We start from the raw sequence: 7,749 nt of genomic DNA on the forward strand, positions 1-7,749 counted from the left end.
AACGGGTCCTGAAAGTTGTCTTAAGAATATCCGAGTCCCGAATCTTCAACAGATGATACCCAGACGTCAAATCAATCTTGGAGAACACCCTCGCTCCCTGAAGCCGGTCAAATATATCAGCAATACGCGGGAAAGGATATTTGTTCTTGATTCTGACTTTGTTCAACTACCTATAATCAATGCACATTCTCATAGTACCATCCTTCTTCTTCACAAACAGAACAGGTGCACCCCAAGGTGACACACTAGGCCTAATAAACCCCTTTTCAAGAAGTTCCCAAAACTTCTCCTTCAACTCTTTCAACTCAACTGGTGCCATACAGTATGGAGGAATAGATATGACTGAATGCCTAACACCAAGTCAATATCCCTGTCGGGCGGCATGGCCGGCAGGTCTGCAGGAAACACATCCAAAAACTCTCGCACCATCGGAACAGAATTAATAGTAGGGGTATCAGCACCAACATCCCTCACAAAGGCCAAATAAGATAAACAACCCTTCCCCACCATCAGCTGGCTTTCAAATATGAAATCACTCTACTGGGAACATAGTCTAGAGAACCTCGCCGCTCAATCCGTGGACACTCCGGTATCACCAATGTCATAGTCTTAGCGTGACAATCCAAAATAGCATGACATGGAGAAAACCAATCCATACCCAAGATCACGTCCAAATCGACAATACTAAGCAGTAAGAGATCAACTCTAGTCTCCAATACCCCAATAGTCATTACACACGACCGCTACATACGGTCTACAATAATAGTATCACCCATAGGCGTAGATACATGAACAAATAAAGCTAAAAACTCAGGGGGCATATCCAAATAAGGAGCAAAATACGATGATACATATGAATAGGTGGAACCAGGGTCAAATAATATAGAAGCATCTCGGTGCATGTGATCACCGTGCCTTAAGCAATAGCATCTGGTCTGCCAGGGAGTGCATACAAATAGGCCTGGCCGCTACCTGATCGGCCTCCCCTTCTAGGGCGACCCTTATCTCACTTAGCTCCACCCCAAGCTGGCTAAGGTGGGTGGTGAAGTAACTGGTGCTGAAGTCGTAGGCTGTCCCCTCTACTGAGATGGACCTCCCAATAAGCAGGGACATTTCCTCCTAATATGAACAAACTCTTCACACTCGTAGCAACTCCCTGGTGCTTGTGGTGGGGACGGACGGGAGCCCCGAGCACTGGAATAACTAGTAGAAGGACCTTGCATAGATGAGCCCTGAACCGATGGAGCACGGGATGAACTCTAAGCTGGTTGGGCACTGAGAGATGACTGCCTTGATGAGAACTGTGTGAACCATGGCCAGACGATGCACCACGGTGAAATGGACGAGCCATCTAAGCATGCCTATAAGGATGACCCCTGTCATGGTAGAACTGACCTCTACAAGGAACACCACTAAAACCACCCGATCCACGAGGCCTCTTGGCCACCCTCTCAACCTGCTCCTGGTTGTGGACCATCATTATCTGCCAAGCAATATCGACAACCTCAACAAAAGTAGCACCAGATACCCTCTCCCATGTTATAAGCAACAACAGCTGATATGTGAGGCCATCAATAAACCTTCTGCTCCGCTCCCTGTCTATGGGAACCATCCAAACTGCATGATGGGCCAACTCACTAAACCTCATCTCGTACTGCATCATGAACATATCATCTTGACGAAGCTACTCAAACTGTCTGCGCAGCTCCTCTATGCGGGACTGACGCACGAACTTCTCAAAGAATAGAACAGAGAACTCCTGCCATGTAAGTGGTGCTGCACCGACCGGCCTACGCTTATCATAAGCCTCCCACCAACTGAACTGAAAAGTAGTGAAAGAGACCCCACTGGTCTCTAAAATACTTATTGTGTGGAGAATCCTCTAACACTTGTCCAAGAAACCGTTGGCATCATCTGCCTCTATACCACTGAAAGATGGAGGTAGGAGTCTCCTAAACCTCTCCAATCTCCGCTTCTCATCATCAGACATTACTGGAATCACATGGGCCTGAGTAGCTGCAACCGGCTGGGCTGGTAGTGCCCCCGGTTTCTGGAGTCCCTGCATCACTTGCTCTGGTGTTCGGGCAGCGGGAGTCTAAGTACCTCCCCCGGCCCGAGAAGTGGTTGTTGCGGCCGGAATAGAGACTGCCTAAGCAAGACTGGTGCATACGGTCAGAATCTGAGCTAAGACCTCCTGAAGGCCTGGAATCACGATAGGCACAGCTGGTGCCTGATCTAGCTCTAGTGGCTTAACTGTATCTTGTACCTACTATTAAGCTAGAGCGACAGGTGGGTCTGCAGGCGTATGAGCGTAGCCTCTGCCCCTACCGCGGCCTCTACCACGACCTCGGCCTCTCGTGGCCCTAGATGGTGGTACTGGTGGCAGTCCATCCTGTTCAGTGGTACGTATCCTCACAGTCTGTGAGAGAATAAAATAACAGAAGTTTAGTTACCAAAATTAACAGATTCGGACGACAAGAATTCAAGAATGTGAAGTTTTCTAAGGGTTCGGCAGCCTCTTGAAGATAAGTACAGACGTCTCTATACCAATCCGCAAGACTATACTAAACCTGCTCATGACTCGTGAGACCTATGTAACCTAGGCTCTGATACCAACTTGTCATGACCCAAATCCTAACCTGTTGTGACGGTGCTCATGAGCATCTATATATCACAAGTCTAGAAAAGAAATATCTACTAAATTCTGGATCAAAATACAAATAAAGAAAGGATAAGGAAGGAGAAACAAGGAATGTGAACGTCGGGCAGCTACCTCGTAGTCTCCAAAGATCAACCGTTCACGATATCAACGACCGCCGTGTCTGTAAACCCCTGGATCTGCACACGAAGTTCAGTGTGTAGTGTGAGTACAACAAACTCAGTATGTAACAATAATAAATAAGGAATTGAAAGATAGTGGCGAGCTACACATTTATAGTTCATTTTCAGTAATCTCAACAAGAATGTAGACATGCTTTGAAATCCAGAAATTTAAGTCAAATCAGTTTATACATACCAAGTTCAAGTAAAACTGGATATAATATCTCCCAGTAGTTTCAAATAGTGACATATAGCAGCTATGTGCAACAACAAAGAAAGCAAATACAGCCTATCAGGGCAACAGTCACTCAGTCTTTCTCAATGGTTGATCACTCGGCTCTCAGCCCTCAACACTCACACTCAATAGGTACCTACGCTCACTGAGGGTGTCAGACTCTGGATGGGCTCCTTCAGCCCAAGCGCTATATCGTTGCGGTATGCAGCCCGATCCATATATATATATATATATATATATATATATATATATATATATATATATATATATATATATATATATAGCCATAAGGCCCATTTCGGCATTCATCCCAATCCATATATATACAGCCCTAAGGCTCGTTGCGGCATGCAACCCGATGCATATTTATACATATAGCTCACAGCTTGGCACTCAGGCCCTAACTTAGTCACCAACCACTCTAGTGTCTTTGGCTCTCAGAAATCATAAAAGATCAGCCCAAACAGAGATATATAATGTATCAACACGAAACAAGAAGAGACTAAGATATGATACGCAAGTAAAACCATGACTGAGTACAAGGTAGAAATTAGCAAATAATTCAACAAATACACGACCTCTACAGGTCCCAACAATGTCAACACATGGCCTAAACATAATTTCTAACATGATTTGCAATCAAATTTCTATAGCACAGGAAGAGCATACAGCTAACAACAAGTTATTCAACTTTACAGTTCCACGGAATGGACCAAGTCACAATTTCTATGGTGCATGCCCACACGCCCGTCACCTTCCATGTGTGTCACCTCCAAACCAATCACATCATGCATAATCCGGGGATTCACACCCTCAGAACTAGATTTAGAACTGTTACTTAGCTCAATCCAAGAAAAAATCCACTTAATTATGCTTTTGCCTCGCAAGTCGGCCTCCAAATATCCCGAATCTAGCCACAAGCAGTATAATACAATCAATATGAGCTAAAGGAATCAATTCCACAAGAAAAATATTAAATTATAAGCCAAAATTCGAAATTGGCCAAAAGTCGGCCCTAGGTCCACGTATCGAAATCCGACAAAAGTCATAAACGCAAAAGTCCATTCACTCACGAGTCTAACCATACAAAATTTATCAAAACTTTTCAGTTTTGTCGGGATCCAAGGTGCGATCTCGGATTGACTTTTTGGTTAAATTTGATTAATGATTCGACCTTTATCGCTTGGGTTTGTTTCAATGGCATTATTTGATTTTACTAAAGTTACTTTTGGCTAGTGTCGAGCCAATCGGAGGTTGATTTACACGGGATGTCATTTCTACAGTATTGTTTAGCTTGGTCGGTATTTGATGTGGCTTGTTCAAGGTAAGTAACATGTCTAAAATTAGAATTAAGGGTATTTATCCCTGAAAACTATGATAATTGAGATGTGTTGGGGGTGACGCACGTGCTAGGTGACAGACGTGTGCGCATACATCAGGTAATTCACGACCCGGGTAGTTCTTTGGCTATTATGTGCCTTGTTTTGCTATCATGCTTCTTTGATATCATATTTTCTCCTTTTAAATGACCACATGAGATATTATTCATGCTAGAAATCATTTCTAGGACACCTGCTTAGTTGTTTGAGACATGATAGGGCTATTTTAACCATATTGAGCTATTTGCCTTAGCCGTAGTCATACTGTACAGTCATAATAGTTTTATCCGCATGTTATATCTCTGTCTATGTGCACTTTTAATATTGTATTGTCTCACATGTTCTTGGTGTCCTTGTACGTGACACGAGTTTAAGCTGTATTTGAGGCATATTATGATATTCCGTGTTGTATAATTAGATTATGTTTCGGTGAGATGTGAGTCATTGAGACTTGAGTGGATTGATGACTGATGTGGGCCATAGAGTCGTATTGCAAGTTATGTTGGATCGGGTTGTATGCCGCAACAGATTGATAGTAGATCAGGTTGCACACCGCAATGGATTGTTTTGTGTATCAGATTGTACACCGCAGCAAGCCATATTGTCTTTGATTAGTGCTTGGGCAGGATCCACCCCTTCGAAAACTGGCATGGCAGTAGTAGGCGCAGGCACAGTGATATATACACGTGCTTTGGTGAGAGGCATTGATGCTAGGCACCCGTACAATGCTGAGTGATTGTGTGTGTGATGATGTATGGGATTTGGTCCAGCTACCTTGAGCGTGCTGAGCACTATGAAATCATTTGATTTCGACATGTATATTTGACATGTAACCATAGAGATGTATTTTACTCATACTTGACGGTGATATGACATTTGATGACTTGACATGTATATTGATATGTAGGCATAGAGACATATTATCCTCATGCTAACTAGTAAACGAAAATTCTTATCTGATGTTGGGATATTGGAGAAACAACGTTCTTTTGATAAACTCATGTTTAGTTCATTTTCGGTGGTAAGATTTGGAATTTGCCTGTTATACTTGAAAAGCATGTCTACTTTTCTATAACTTTGAACGAGCTGAGCATAATATCTCTTGAGTTATTTACTTTTACTGTCTTCATTATATTGTTATAAATTATTTTTGGCCAATAGTGTTGGATACTGACCTTCGTCCGAGCTTGTCACTGCTTTTAACCTGAGTTTAGGTTTATTACTTATTGAGTACATGTGGTCGGTTGTACTCATACTACAATTCTGCGCCTTGCGTGCAAATCTTGGAGTTGATGCTGCTGTGCATGGCGGGAGCTGGCATCGAAGATGTACTCGTTGTCCGGATATGGCTACCATTTGTCCTTGGTAGTTTTAGATTTGAGTTCTGTTTGTGTATATTTCAAACAGATGTTGTAATTATGTTTCATACTACCTTGTAAATCTAAAGTCTTAGTAGCTCATGACTTGTACCACCAATCATCGAGATGTTATATAGAAGTTCAGTTATTTTACTCGTTGGCTCTTATCATTCTCATTTGAGTTGTATTGATTGTTATTTGGCTTAACTAGCGGGTCGGATTATGTGTCATCACGACTAGATGAATTTTGGGTCGTGACACAAGGACAAATTGGAAATAATAAATTAATTTTATCTTTATCTTATAAATTGATGACAAATATTTTTAGTAATCTTGACAACTTATATGGGACAGAGGGAGTAAGTAATATGAGGTGTGTGTTTCCTCGGTTCGTTTCTCAAAATGATCCAAATATATATATGGATTTCTCGAGCAGTCTTGTAGTGTACGATTTCTAATGTAGTAGAAGTCCGATCACTTGTTTTGGATGAAATAAGCAAGATGCTTGATCAAATCTTCAGATTTCTCGGCTTCAGGATTAACCACCTGAAAGCAGTGACCTTCACCTTCAACTTCGATGAACTCCAAATCCCCTCTCCACCCACTTTTCCTCATACCCTCAACAAATCGAATCCCAATTTCTTTAGGAACATACTCATCTTTCTCCCCAATACATAACAACAACCTAGAGCACCCCAGCCCTGACAAGCAAGGAGAATTATGAGCAAGTGGATTAATCATTGGACTGTCAATCCCAGCTTCAGATGGTGGCTTAATTGTGATCCAATTCTTGTATAATATACCTTGTTCAATGTTCTCGAGTGGGACCGAGAAGTAAGGACAAATAAGAATTGAACTAGAGATGATGACATTTTCATTAATACCACCTTCTCTTCCAGCTCTCATGGCCATGTGATAAACAATATTACCACCAACCAGCACTGTCCCCTACTACGGACAGCCTACTAAAGTCCCCGTGATTTTTTAACCACGGGTCATCGTCGTTATTAGCACTAGTGAATTTTTCACTAACGTGGGACGCGACCCATTTAAGTGCAGTCCAACAGTCTTCGTAAATTATTGGCACGTCATGCTCCGGGGCTAGCCTGTACTCTACAGAAATACCAATGGCATTTGATTCGGAGACCAAGAAGTTCATGTAACGATGGTGAAAGTTGAAAAAGGCAGAGCCTAGAACGAGTGCACCGCCGTGGTAATACACTAAGATGGGAAGTTTTTGGGTGATGGTAGTGATGTTTTTTGGAAGTGTAAAGTCTAGCTGAGACATGAGGTGAAATTGTGACATCTTTAGAGGAGACACCAGTTTCTGGATATTCAAGTGATGGCAGCACGTAGGCTAAGCCAAGTGTGTCATATAAACGTTCAACTCGAAAGTCTATATAGACTCTGTACCAAGGATAGATATCAGCGTTTAAGTCATTGGAAGCCATGGAAGTACAGACTGAGGGTAAAAAGATGGGTGAGAATTAAGTTGATTTGGGTATACAAATTGGAAGACACCGATTATTTGGATTCATGTTTATATAATGGGATAAGTTTGTCTTGTTTCTCTGTATCGATACGTGGTCAAAAAATGTGCAATGACCTTTGGCAAGCTTCTAGCAGCCATAGACTAATCAAACCTATGTTTGGTAATTAAGAAAATTAAGAGCTGAGGTTGGATTAAACGAAATTTAAAAGTGAGAGAACAATGGTCATTATTCTTTCTGTTTGGTAAAAGAAAAAAAAATTACAGATGAATATGTACTTTTTTGGTATATTTTAACAAATTGTAAAAAACTATATATCCTATTTTTCAGCTTGTCAATCTTAATTTCCTATATTAAGATATTAACGGGTAGTTTATGATTGCTACACTGTAAGATTATTAAAAGGTATTCCCTTCGTTCCAATTTATGTGAACTTGTTTGACTGGGCATGGAGTTTAAGAAAAAAT

At 41.6% G+C, this 7,749-nt stretch overlaps 1 pseudogene; it reads right to left on the bottom strand.

The window, feature by feature from the left end:
- Window positions 1-6,171: 6,171 nt before the first annotated feature.
- LOC109241875 lies at window positions 6,172-7,271 on the bottom strand (annotated as a pseudogene).
- Window positions 7,272-7,749: the final 478 nt, after the last annotated feature.

The sequence above is a fragment of the Nicotiana attenuata genome, unplaced genomic scaffold (genome assembly GCF_001879085.1).
Source record: "Nicotiana attenuata strain UT unplaced genomic scaffold, NIATTr2, whole genome shotgun sequence".
Lineage (NCBI taxonomy): Eukaryota > Viridiplantae > Streptophyta > Magnoliopsida > Solanales > Solanaceae > Nicotiana > Nicotiana attenuata.